The sequence below is a fragment of the Cynocephalus volans genome, chromosome 10 (assembly GCF_027409185.1).
Source record: "Cynocephalus volans isolate mCynVol1 chromosome 10, mCynVol1.pri, whole genome shotgun sequence".
Classification (NCBI taxonomy): Eukaryota; Metazoa; Chordata; class Mammalia; order Dermoptera; family Cynocephalidae; genus Cynocephalus; species Cynocephalus volans.
Window position 1 is genome coordinate 116,813,546 of NC_084469.1, and position 14,242 is coordinate 116,827,787.

The following is a 14,242-nucleotide window of genomic DNA, read 5'->3' on the forward strand; positions in this document are numbered from 1 at the left end:
AGTCACACCACCATATATGAACATGTCCAGTGCAGAAGGCCAGGCTCAAAGAGACTCTCAAAAAGCTGTGATGTCAGGTTAAGATTCAAGAGAGCGGGAACGGACATCACTGGGTGTCCCCTGGCGTTACCATAGCACCCGATTTGTTGTACTCTACACTTGTGTGGCAAGAGGGGCAGGGGACCCTCAAGGGCATGAAGCATAAACTGCTTATGTGACTATCCTGTGACCCAACTAGATTAAAACCTGGGCCTGGTTTAAATCACCAATGGGCACAACTCAAAGGGCTATACATAGAGAGATTGGTGAGTAAATTGTGTGTGGCAGTGGGGGGGGGACAGGGGTCACATGGTGGAATATTACACAGTGGGTAAAAGAAGAGGACTAGGGCTGTGTGCATGTCAGCATAAATAAATGTCAAGTAACAATGGTGAGTTAAGAAAGTTAGTAGGATATTATACTAATGATGTTAACGATACTATTTATGTAAATTTAAGCATCTAAACCATATTTTGTATAATTTATGGATATATGTATACATACATATACACATGTATATGTGTATGTATACATATGTGTACATGGTGTGTAGATACATATATGTATGTGTATGTACATATGTGCATATGGGTGTGTGTGTGTGTGTGTGTGTGTGTGTGTGTGTGTAATAAAACCAGTACTAAATTCAGACCAAGTTCATGGTGGGCATTGACTCCGGGGTAGGGGAATAGAACTGGAGAGGAGAATGTGAGTGGCTTCTTCTTTATCTTTCATATATATTATTTCTATTTCTAAAATCTCCAGCAACTATGGCAAGATGTCACCATCTGTTCATGCAGGTGAACAGGCACTTTGGCAGAACTGCGGAATGGGGACCATGAGAGGGTGTCGTCAGGGGCAGGGCCGAGGTGGTGGGCCCTGCTAGGCTTTGTGCTTGTCTGTTTTCTTTTGTTTGAAAGTGTTATTTAACACCCCAAAACAAAGTGCCAACGCATGAAAACACAGTGAAGCAAACTCCCCCTTCCGGCAAGTTCTGAACAAGTGCTCCCTTATTCCAAGAGACTGGATGAGCCGCCTTTGTGTTGACTGTTAAAGGGACTTCCCTGGCTTATAGGCTGGTCCTTCTCTCGAGGATCCTAAAGGGAATTTGCAAAGTGATGGGTGGAGCTCAAGAGATGGGAGAAGCACGGAGTTTAGTGGAAGCTCCACACCGTAAGAGAACAGAAGTGGGAGAGGAGGGTGATTTTTCCACTGCCTCCCCATGCCTCTTGCCAGTCACTGGCCTGGGGCATGCAGAGCTGCCCTCGGTCAAGCTGCTGGCAGTGGTGTCCTGGGTGGCATACACAAACTATCGGGTCTGAAGTGGTTTGGACTGGTGGGTTCCCATGCTGGGGAGGGGACAAGGTCCAGATCTGGATGGCTCCTGCTTATGTGGGCTGCAGGAGAACATTGAAGATTCTAAGCAGAAAAGTCATGCTAACAGGGCCAGTGTCTCTTTCAGGTCTACGTCCCCAGAGCCCAGGGCAGTGCTTGGCACACAGAAAACAAGCACATAGTTAGGGGCTGAGTTGTGTTCCCCCCAAATTGGGTCACATGTTGAAGCCCTAGTCCCCAATTCCTCAGAATATGACTGTATTTGGATAGGGCCTTTAAAGGATGATTTAGGTAAATGAAGTCATAGGGGTGGGCCTTAATCCATAAGACTGCTGTCATCATAAGTGAAGGGGTTGAGGACACAGACACGCACAGAGGGACGACCATGTGAGGACACGGGGAGAAGACGCCGTCTGCCAGCCAAGGAGAGAGGCCTCGGGAGGAACCAGCCTGCCACATCTCGACCTCGGGATCCTGGGAGGAAACAGATTTCTGTTGTGTCTGCGGTACCATGTTACAGCAGCCCTGTCAGACTAATACACACGTTAGATAACAAACGTGTGAACACAACTGTTTCCAGATACCCCTGGGCTGCCATGTGGAAGGCGACAAGCAGGAAGAAGAGGCAGCTTAGGAGGCGGAGGCTGGGGTCCCTGCTGGAAGCTGGTGGGCACTGTCTGTCAAAGCCACAATGAGCCAGCCGAGGCCCGGTCCCTAGGGACGATGCCCAGCACCCTCAGCCGGGGTGACCCTTCGGCCTCCGCTGCTGCAGTGGCTCAGGCAGACCTGGGGCTGAAGTGCTTCTGACCCTTTTTCACTTACAAGTGAAAAACAAAAACTTTCCCCAAATGAGGCTACATTCTGTGTGGGGCTGTCTGTGCAGGGCTTTCCAATGACAGGAACGTGCTCGCGCCAGGGAACCTCAGGGACAAGGGGGCTGTACCAAGGAAGATCCACCCCCTGCCAGTCGCTGTGTGAGCGTTCCATCTCCTCTGTTTCATTTCGCCTCCAGTGACCCAGAGGCTTGGGTTCTATCACTCCCATTCTGCAGATGAGTAGACCGAGGTCCGTGGAGTGTAAGGAGCCAGCCCAAGGTTGCACGACTGACAGGCAGGAAGCCTGGGGCTGGGGGCACTGCCCGACCTCAAAGTCCACGCCTGGCTTTTTGTTCCTGCTGCTCTGCCTCCCCCAGGACGGGCTTTCCTGTGGGTCTGAAAGTCCAAGACCCTCCCCCACCCCCATGCAGGGAGAGGGACTCCCACAAACACAACCACCCTTCTCCGCCTCTTGGGAGGGCTACTGGGCTCAGTGGGGCAGGGATACTGGTCTCTGGGGCCAAATGATGACTCTGTCCATGGGAACACACCAGTACAACACCCCCAGGGGAGAGGAAAGAAATCTTCACAGCACAGTGACATTTCTCCAAAGTGTGCCCTCTCATTGGCCCTCGGCACCCATCCAATGTCCATTTGCTGTGCCCTTGACTCAAATGTGACAAGCTGACCCCTGGCCCTGGCATGACGGATGCTCTGTGCAGAGTGCCTTCCGGACACCCAGGCCCCACTGCCTTCCCAGCGTCCTGGAGGGGCTCCCATGTCATGGGTCGAGCTGAGCTCGCCTCGGTACCTGGCGGCAAGGCCCACACTCCAGCTCTGCACTTTTGCTCCCTGGCTCTCCCAGGCGCTGCTGAAGGCAAGCGTCATTTCTAGAGAAGCCTTCCTTGACTCTCTGTCACCCCAGCCTCTTGCCAACAACTTGAAATATCCACCGGGGACTGCGGTGCAGCACAGCAGACAAGATCTCTGAAAGATGTCATTCTCCTTTGCCGGAGTTACAAAACTGAGCCCGTGAGACCACAAGTACGATCACAGCTCCAAGATCTCATGAGAACACACCCAAGACGAGGACACGGCAGAGGCTGGGACAGGAACTAACAGAGCTTTCAAGCCCAAGGGACATTCACTGGTATTTGTGAGGTTGTATGACTAGTGTAAGGTGAGACCAAGACTGGAAATCAAGCTTTCCAAAAGCCCAGGGAAATTTCAGCATGCCTCTGCTCCAGTATGGCCCTCCAACCGCCCCCCCTCCACCCTGTCCAAGGGTTTTGTGACACTTAGTAGCAAATCATTGTGCTCCAAATCTAGCGAGGGGTCTCCTTGATGGTTTCCTCCTGGGCGACGCCCCCCTCAGAGTCAACGCCCAGGAGCTAGCGAGAGAAAGGGAACACGGTTTAAGAGCATTGCGTCACCTCACCCGGGCTGCGTTTGCCTGTGTTTAGGAAAGGCTGCCAGAAAGATGAATCTCAGGACTGAGCCCGTCAGCCGCAGCACTGAGGTCGCGCCAAACGCTCTGCTTTTGCACATGCTGTTCCCACAGCTCATCCCATGGCCCCGATGTGCCCCGCTCCTGGCCCAGGCCAGGCAGATTCATTCCTGCCCATCGAGAAAGACTCAACCCAAAGGTCACCGCTTCCTGGAAGCCTCCTCGGGCTTAATTACGCTTGGAAGTCTGTCGCTCTTGTTCACCGCAGAATCACCAATGTCTGATAAGTTGGTGTCAATAAATATTTCTGGAATGAATGTGTGGCTCTCCTCCTCCCAAGTACATCAGAAGAGCCATATTAGGACTATGTGTGATTTTGGCTTCTTCTTTATTGACTGCGGCAGGGCTCTTAGGGAAGAGAAACCTGGGTTCATTTCCTGACACTGCCTCTCACTGCTGCGTGGCCTCAGACACAGCAGTTAGCTTCTCTGGGCCCCAGTTTTGCATCTATAAGGCAGAGGGGAGTTATAGACCCTGCAGCTGTGAGGAATGACTGAGACGATGGACGTCAGCCCTCAGTAAGTGCTAGCTGTTACAACGCTGCACAAGTGCACTGTGTGGAGGAGCTGCAGAGGCTGAGACTAATGACATGGAATGCTGCGAAGACGTGATTCTCTCTGCATCGTATTTCAAAGCACCACCTTGGCCTTAACAAAATCCAACTTGTAAAAATCCTATGAAACATCCAATGCATAGGAGAATAAAACCCTCCACTAAATTTGAAACGTACTCTAGCTCAGTATATGCCTTGGGCACTGGTCATTTTTTTCCAATTTTCTGAAGAAGGAGGTTCCAAGATATGGTGAACCAGGTCTGGAGGGCTAATGTCAACACCTGGCCAGGAACCATCAGTGCACATGCACTGCACAGTTCATGCTGATGACAATTACTCACTCTGTCACATGGCTCTGTCCCCTTCCATGGCTCAATTTGAGGGGAGCTAACAGGCCCATGGGTCTCATTCAGCCCTAGAACCCACCACCCTGGGTTGTGTCTGCTTAGAATGCTTGCCTCTGCAGCTACACTACCAACTTCTTAAAGGCTACAACCAGTGGTGTGCTGGCGAATGTTTGACAATCAACTTTCAAAACCAGACCAAACCAAACAACCCTTGATTTGTAGCACTTGCCAATTCCCTTGGTGTAAATACTCCCACCATGGCCAATTTCAAGCAACCAACATGAAGTCACTGGATGTGGAGTTTCCAGAAAGTTATCCACAACAGCACACCGTTATGTAGTCTTTCCATTGTACAGATGCTGTAGATATCACAACCTCAACAGCAGAGATAATAACAAAATGTAATAAAAAATGAAAAAGTGATAAGTTTTGAGTATTTATTACCCTATTTTCAACATAACTTACTGAATTGTAAGTTTATATAATTTAACATTTAACGATTGTTGCGTTTAACTGGCTCACAACCTGTCCGGAAACTTAACTATCAGCTCTCACGTGCTGGTACAAGCCAGGTCTCACATGCCACTGGCTGGCACTGTGTCCTGTCCAACTTCACACCCCCAACAAACACTATCACAATAATGCAGCCAGTGCTAGACGGGCAGATGAGGCAGCAGGCTCGGTGCTGGGTCATGGCAATTATTAGCCTTTTTGCACAGATAAGAAAACTGAGGCTCAAAACAGACAAGCAGCTTGCTCGGGGTCAGGGGAAGGCCTGAGACAAGGTCGATCTATTCATCATGCACCGATCACTTACTGATCCTGGCTCTAAACGCAGCGACTCTCCAAAACGTCAGGGCAGTTCTGACCTACTGCCCCACGTCATTCAGCCAAGGCATGCTGCCCACATGACACCAGGAATCCCAAAAGGCTGGGGGGTTCCCCAGCCTCTGTTCTTCCTCAGAATTAACAAGGGAGAACTCAAAATTTGAGCAAGAGGCCAAGGACAGATCAGAGTCATACCCACAAACCACCCAGAAATTCCAGGAATGAAGTGGTGGCTGGAAGGAGGGATGCCCTCCTCCCCCAACACACACAGCATGTCTCAGGCAGATCTCAGGACTGGGCAGAACGTCCCGTTAAGACTGACTGGGTAAGTACCAGAGCAGGGGGGTGGGGAGGCATCCCGTCCTCTGCTGGATCCTGTGGGTTTTCCTGAAACTGTTCTCAACAGGATTAGGGCCAGACCCAGGGGAGGAAACAGGCCGGCTCCTTGCCGCCTGCCACTCTGCCCAGGCTGGTCTCCCCACAGCCAAGGATGGCCAACAGTCCCACTGTCTCAACAGCAACACCAGGGTCCCCCACCCGTACCTTTTTTCCTTCTGTCCCCTGCAAAAGATATACCCTTGTGGGATTTATGGGACAATATGCCTGGATGCTCGATCAAACAAATACAATATACAAACCCCATTTGATTTTTTAAATACTATGCTGAGAATACACAAAATTTTGTACAAAAAGAGAAGAACAACCATTCAACAAACACTTATTTTATCTACTTTGTGCAAAAAAAGAACTGAAAACTAGGTGCATTCGATGCAAGCCAAAATAATATAAAACAAAAGCCACTTTAATGTGACTGGATAATAAATTAGTATATTCTTAAAACATCCAGTACATAATTCCTGGGACCCCCCTCTCCCTTCTTGCAGATGTGTGGATGTTTCCCAGGAAACAACGTTCCCAGTAAAGCTTTAGATAAATGACAGGAGACCTCAATTACTGACCGTCAGAGGCAGTGTGGAGAAGCACCGACACTGGGTCAGACTTGGGTTCGAATCACACCTTACCACGAGAGCAGACTACTGCCCTCAACCTCTGCAAGCCGACAGTCTGTCACCTAAGCAACGAAGCTGAGTTTCTCCCAGGGCTGGGGGAGGGAGGGTGCAAAGACCACACATATTAGTGTTTATAAAGGGCCCAGCAGCAGAATCCCAGGAACTTAAGGATGTTTAATGATGTTTCTTTCCCTTCTCTTCCTGGGTAAGTCCAGGGTCCCTGATCATCTCTGCTCCAGGCCACAGGGCTGCCTGCTAGGACCAGCCTCCCTGCCTGCACTGCATGGCCCACTGGTATTGGGTGGCATCAGCCAGGATGAGCAAAGAACTCGGGGCACCAGGCTGCAGAATCTCCACACTGCTTTACAGATGAAAAACCCCATAGCAAACCCTGCAGAGTCCCTGGGAGCTGTGAGCAGACAAGACAGTCTGCCCTCGGGAATGGGAGGAGACAGACAGTAAACATGGCAGCGAATAGGTAAACACAGAAGGTTTCAGAGCCAGAGTGGTGCGAGGAAAACAGCCCTGGCTAAGAGATGGTTAGTGGGGGCAGAGGAGGGGGCAGAGACCACTCTAGTCCAGTGGACAGAGATAGGAAAGGGAATTCCAGATGGCAGGAACTGTGAGGACAAAGGCCCAGAGGGGGGTATGACCAGGGACAGGCACAAAGCCAGTGCGGCCTGGGAGAAATGAGCCACAGAGGTATCCCAGGCCAGGTGGCAAGGGGCCTTGAAGGCCATAGTGAGGAGTTCTGATTTTGCCCCAAATGCACACACACAAAAAAAACCCTCAGGGGGAATTAAGCCGGATGGCGATAGGGTCTGATTTATGTTTCGAAAGCCTGTTGGCATGCAGCAACGCAGACAAACCTCACACACATCACGTTGAACAAAAGAAGCCAGACTCCTATGATTAAAGACGCATGTTTCCATTTATGTAAAGTTCAAAACCAGACAAAAGCAGCCTGTGCCATTAGAAGTCCGGAAATGGTTACCCTTGGGGGGTGCAGGGCAATGGGAGGGCCCCGAGGGACTTCTGGGGGCTGCCCAGGCTCTGCAACTTGGCCTGGGGCTGCCTCACCGCGTGAAAGTTCATCCACCAGGACACGAACGATTGTGCGCTCTTCTCTAGTGTGCTCAACTTCAACAAAAAGCAGGAAAAGAAAGTTTGGAATCGCTCTGACGTCAGTTTGAAGGATGGGTTAGGAGGTGCATGAGTGGCTGCAAGGAGCACTCCACCGTTATGCAGGAGAAAATCCCCATGGGCTGTCCCTCGAGAGGCTCTGAGCTGAGACAGGGCTGGGTCTGGTCCAGACAGCCCTTCAAAGCGAACGTCTACGTCGGAGCCCAGATACAGCCCTGCTGACGGCTGGGCCTCCCCCTTGGACCAATGCACCAGCTCTCCCAGACAGGGCCCAGTTCATCCCACGTCTGAGAGAGCACTTTGTCCAGTGACGCCAAAGCCCTGCTGAAAATATCTCCTCAGTCCCAGGGCAGCCCAGGCCTTGAAGGTCCCCAGGAATAAACAACGTTTTCAGCAGTGGGCACTTCCCTCCCGACGAGAACAGACCGGCTGTGTTGGAGCTGGCCTGGGTGGCAGAGAGGGATGGCAGCAGATGATGTACATGCACATGCACACTTGTTAAGTGCTGTTGAGGAAACCGTGCATTCTTTCAGGGGTGGTTTTTAGGGGTTATAAACAGATGCAGGCTCCTGAGTACACAGGGGCACTAAATGCTGTAAAGGAAGATGCTGGAATCCTCAGGACACTTGCTCAGGCCCCAGAGCACCAGGAATCACAGCCCTTAGCACAGAGTGCCAACAGCTTATAAATACACCAACTTGTTCTTAGGGAGCCTCACTGACTCTGGAGGGAGTGGTTTTTTAGCTCCCAAGCCACTTCCCCCATTCTTGCGATGCAACTTCTTTCTGGTCACACCAGCCCTGTAGACAGGACCTTCCATCCGGCTTCACATCTGCCCTCTCTAGCCAGCCCCTCCATACCCCGTCTTCATGCCAGGGCCCCAGGGTAAGCCTTTGTCAGCTTTCTAGGGCAGCGGGTCTCACACTTGAACCTGCATCAGAAAGTGCTGGATGCCTTGTTAAGAAACAGATTGCAGGCCCCACTCCCCTTCCCAGGCTGCTGCTGCTGCTCCAAGAAACCCACTTGGAGAAAGGGCGCTCTAGGTGGTGGCAACCATCTCTCAGATCTTCCCCTTCCCTCACCTTGATCCAGCGTTTCCCAAACCCCAGCCCTTCATATCCCTCCTTCCCAAGTTTTGCCCACCTTCCTGCCATCCACCTGTATCAGTACATATTTCATATTTTATTTAAGTTGGGTTCCAAGAAATTTACTTTAAAAAGATAATTTTTGGGGCCGACCCTGTGGCTCACTCGGGAGAGTGTGGCACTGGGAACACAGCGGCGCTCCCGGCGCGGGTTCGGATCCTATATACGGATGGCTGGTGCGCTCACTGGCTGAACGCAGTGCGGGCGACACCAAGCCAAGGGTTGCGATCCCCTTACCGGTCACAAAAAAGGAAAAAAAAAAAAAAGATAATTTTTTATTGCCACCATTCGTAGACACCTGACCGCTTCTGCCATGGAGGGGAGTGAGGAATGAAATGAAACACGATGAAAACAGAACAAAGTTATTCCCTCCCAGCTGGGCGCCAATGCTGGCCAAAGGCTTTGTTGTCAGGGATGCTCACTTTTCGTTGTAAAGGGAGATCAGGGTGTAGGGGATGTGTTAGGGACAGATGGCACCACCTGAGACTTCCACCTCACCATAAGCAGAAGAACTGACATAGAATTCAAAGAACAGCTCTTGGACTGGGGGGTTTTGCTCCTGGCTCTATGCACACACACAGCCATCTTGGGGACAACCAGCAATGGGCTCCCCACACTTTGGGAGACACAGCTCATTCTAGAGTAAGCTGTTTTCAAATGCAAATGCCAGCGAGCTACTCTCCTATGTGAAGTGCCCCCCTCGGTGGTGCCTGCCTAGTGGTACAGCTCGGCACACCTGCAGGGCAGACCCTTGCAGAGCCTAACCTTACACTTGAGCTGCGCAGAATTTCCTGCTTGTCTGCAAGGGCCCCCACCCCTTCCTTCCTCCAGGTATACATGGTGCCTCCACCTGGGGGACCTTGCCTTGCCATTCTGCACTCAAAATGGAACATGTTCCAAAATAGGGATTGAAAATGTGGGATTTCATAATTTATAATATTTTTTAATGATGGTCCAGAAGTTGCATAATCTTTATTAGAACTTTTTTTGCTCTGACTCTGGTTTTTGTCTAAGCTGACCTAGCACTTGAGACAATCAAAGAAGATAAATCTTCCTCGGGCTGGACCATGATGTCCTCACAGCCTTGAGGGGGGGGGGGTTGTCTGTCCAAGAGTACCCACAATTGCACAGCCTCGGGTACAAAGCAGTGTCTCAGACAGGATGCTTTGGCAGTTGCTGCTGTCACGCTGGGTGGAATGTCAACAATGTCCATAAAACATCCCGATGCCAGGATTTCCCTGTACCCATGGGGAAAGACCTCAGCATATTCTGGAATGAGATGTACTGAGCTGATGCTTCTTCAAGAAGGAAGTCAGAAGAAGAGGATGCATGGTCCTCAATAAGATAAACATAATGTTACCACATGACCCAGCAATTCCACTCCTAGGTATGTACCCAAAGAAATGAAAACGTGCATCCACACAAAACCTTATACACAAATGTTCATATCAGAACTATTCATAATAGCCAATGGTGGAAACAGCTCAAACTTCCATCAATGAAGAATGGATAAACAAAATGTGGTCTATCCATATAATGAAATATTACTCAGCCATAAAAAGGAATGAAGTTCTGATACATGGTACAGCACGATGAACCTTGAAAACATTACGCTAAGTGAAAGAACCCAGACACAAAGGGCCGCATATGATATTAGTCCATTTATATGAAATGTCCAGAATAAGAAAATCCATAGAGACAGAAAGTAGATTGGTGGCTGCCAGGGGCTGGGAGAAGGAGGGAATGGGTAGTGACTGCTACTGGGTATGGGGTTTCCTTACGGGATGATGAAAATGTTCTGGAATTAGATAGTGCTGATGGTTGCACAACATTGTCAGTGTACTAAATGCCACTGAATTGAATACTTTTAAATGGTTTAAGTGGTAACTTTTATGTTTATGTGTATTTTACCACAATAAAAATTTGTTTCAGGGAAAAAAAAAAAAAGAAAAAGAAAAAGAACATGGCCAGTCTTACCAATCATCACCCGGATCTGCCTGACCCTGCCTGTTCCAGAACAAAACATGCTCCACTTAGGAATTTACAAGGTTGCTCTGGGTCCCCATCCCATGAAGGTCTGAGCATCTGTTCAGCTCAATGAACTGGAGATGAAGTGAAATAAAATCACACCCTTGTCTAGTTTCCTTTCTTGACAAGCCATCAGCCCCTTTGAGTGATGCTGGGTTTGCACATCTGGGACTGATCAAAAACCAGTGAGTTCGCAAAAACAAAAAACAACAAAAAAAAGCCTCTTGAGTCAGGAGCAGGCAGACATGGAGGCACCTCCCATACATAGCAAATTACCCTGGTGACAGAGAAAAGAAATGTTCCAGTCCCCAGAGGCCAAGGAGGTCAGCACTGGGAGTCCTGCCTCTATAAATTTTCAAACACAGCCCACAAAAGGCCAGATAGTCAACTTGGGGTCTTTGAGGAATGAAGTGCGGGGGCTTTAAGAGGCCTCACGTTCTTCCTCCCCTGATCCAGGCTCCCCCTGTCCAGCCAGCTCTCCTCTCCAGTCCTGACGCAGCACTGATCTGGGTCCCGGGGCAGGACTCTCAGTACATTGATACTGGTACCTGTCAACAGAGTTGAGCCCAAGCCCCTGTGTCAGCGCATCCCCTTCCAGCTCCACCGCTAACCAGAGATGGGAACCCAGATCCCTGGCAACATTAAAAGTACCCACATGGCATGAAAAGCCTTGACCAGTAGCAGGCTCTGCTGTGACAGTTGTGTGGCTAGTCATTGGACCAGAACCTTCCCCCAGAATCTAGGGTGGGGCCCAGCCAGGATGGCAGCACTACCCTGCCCTGGCTTTGTCATGCTGGGCACATGCCTTAATCATTCTGAACCTCACCTTACTCCTTGTGAAAAGTGCCCACCTCACAGAGTAGTCAGTGAGATCATTCATGAAAACCCTGGGCATGTCTGGCCTGTAGTCAATGCTGGATAAATGTCAGTTGCTAGTATTATTATAAATGATGTTATTACTATTCCTACTCTTTATCTCAATGGACTCTCTTCATTTCTTCTCCCTGGATACACCATCCAGCTGTTTTACCTGGAGCCCCTCTCAGACAAAACAATGCCTATGTGAAGGTCAGGTTCAGAGATGAAGTTAGCAGTGGGTGGATAAGTGTCTAAAGGAAGCAAGACCCAGCCAGATCGACCTGGGGGTGACAGCACTGCATACCAGCTGGGGGACCATGGGCAAACACTTCACTCACTGAGCCTCAGCTTCCTCAGCTGTGAAATGGGGATCAAGAGAACTACTCGCCAGATGTGTTGCAGGGATGATAACGCAAGTAAAGTACCTGACTCAGCAGCAGTACAGCCCCATGCCTCCTGCTCCTTCTCCTGTGTGGAAGAGCCAGATCAGGGGCAGAAGCAAACATCAGGGGCACATACACAAAGAGTCCTGGGAGGTCCCCTATCAGTCTATTTGGGGGGTTGGGAGGAACGCCCCTGGTCTTGTTTTGCAAGACTCCGGTCTCTCAGCTGTCAGATATGATTCTAGACAGGAAGGCAGGCTCACCCCATTCTACCAGGGAAAAGGATTCAAAGGCTCAAGGTGTAAACTCACAAACCCACTCCTGGTTGCAAGATGAGCTGGGCATTTGCACAGGTTCCCAGATGCTTCTCTGGACTAGAGCAGCAACTCACCTTTAGGATGGAAAATACCCATCAAGTCAGACTGCAGCGAGCAGGCATCAGCTAAACCTTTCCTGGCTTGTCCACCAACCCAGCCCAGCCCTTGGCAAGGGAGGCTCTGTGTCTGCACTGCACAGGGGGCTAACCCTGGCTCTCTCCATCTGGGGCAGCCGATCTCCCCAGGACCCCAGAGCGAGCCCTCAGCTCTCAGGACAATTCTACCTATAGGAGGAATTCTGCAGTTGCCCACTCTGGCTAAAGAGACCCAGAAATGTGTTCCCCCAAACTGCAAGAACTCTGACATGGCCCCGTGTCTGAACAACTCACTTCACCTCTCTGACCTTCAGTGTCATCTGAAATATGGGAAGAAAAATTCTAGCTTGCAGGTTTGTCGCAAATGAAATCATAAAGGGGCGTGGCCCTGTAAACTTCAGCGCAGAAGGCACATGCTGCCAAAATCACCCCAGCCCTCCACACGTGGATGGAGCACATTCTAACACCTGCTTCATCCACGCGCTCCGCTTTCCGTTTACCGACACCCACTGTGAACACGGGAGCGACAAAGGCCAGCGAACCGCACGGGGAAGGCAGAAGGGTTTGCAGCCTCCCGGGAGCACGGGATGCGCTCAGACCGGCTCCTTCGCTTCCTAGCTGTGAAGGCCCGGGCACGTGCGTTGTCCTCGCTGAGCCTCAGTTTCTTCATCTGTGAAAGGGCACGCGGCAAAGCATGGCTCCGAGATGCAGGCGTAGCACTCCGCACGGTGCCTGCCCGCAGTCAGCCCTAAGAGATGGCATCCGCTCTGGTGACTTAAGCTCCTCGCAGCCTAGGGAGAGCAGCTCGCGGCTTGCAAAAAGTCACACTTACCTCCTCCGGGCTCCAGTCACCACGTCGCTCTCCTGCGTCGAGCAGCGGCGGCGGCAGCGCGGGCAAGGCGGGCACAGCGGGCCGATCGCCAGACTCGACACTCGAGACACCGAGGGATGCGAGTGGATCCTGAAGCCAGCCCTACGCCTCTTATAGGCCGCCCGGAGCTCCGAGGCCACGCCCCCCCGTGACTGGCGGCGCTGATAGGGCCGCGCAGCCCGCCACGCCCCGCCCTGCCCGGCCCCCAGGCCCCGCCCCGCGGGCTCCGCCGGCAGAAGGAGGCGCGGGCGCCCGGGCTGCGCTAGCGGGGCCAGGACCGCTGGCGACTGGAGCCAGGCTTGGGAAGAGGACGCGCTCAGCTTCCTCAGCGTGACCATAAAAGTAGCGTTTTCACTGAGCGCTTACTATGCGCCCGGCGCGGTGCCAAGCGCTTTCCACCAGGCGTTTGCAAATTTACTAAATCCCAGCTCTCCAGCTCAACTGGAAGATGGGAACAGAGGGAGGCGACCTCCCAGGACCGTAGCAGAGGAAATCGGCGAGGGCGTGGGCTCTGTAAACTGCGGGGCAGTTTATTCGCACCCTCTGTCTACACGTGGGTAGGAAACTTCACTCTGCCACCCTAATACACACATGCATACATACACATATGCACACCCAATTCTCAATGTGCAGATGAAGAAACGAAAACTTGGAGATGTCACCGTTCGGGGACACTAATACGGGTCTAGGCTACACCTTTTACCTTCGTTATCCCAGTATATGTTTAAAGGAACCCAGTGAGGTGGAAAGTATCACATTTCCCAGATTGGGTCACTGAGGCTTGGAAAAGAGAGTGCCCCACTTTCTTTAGCTAGTTAGCAGTTCAAACCTTCCTCTTACTACATTTGCCTGAAGGCAGGTAACATACTTAAAAATGCAGGTGTACCTATACATAAATCAACTTAAAGCCAGAAGAAATCACATTTAAAACATAGAAATCCAAGTCCCTTCCTGGCCGGTGAAGAAAC

The 14,242-nt window shown here is 51.0% G+C and overlaps 1 protein-coding gene across 1 annotated transcript in view; it reads right to left on the bottom strand.

Annotated features, from left to right (window-relative positions):
- The window catches only part of CRISPLD2 (cysteine rich secretory protein LCCL domain containing 2), a 73,853-nt gene extending 60,517 nt beyond the window's left edge, over positions 1–13,336 (bottom strand). Inside the window, exon 1 of the mRNA XM_063111833.1 lies at positions 13,236–13,336. The gene's annotated coding sequence lies outside the window, so the exon portion shown is untranslated. The remainder of the gene's footprint in view (positions 1–13,235) is intronic.
- Between the last annotated feature and the right edge of the window lie 906 nt (positions 13,337–14,242).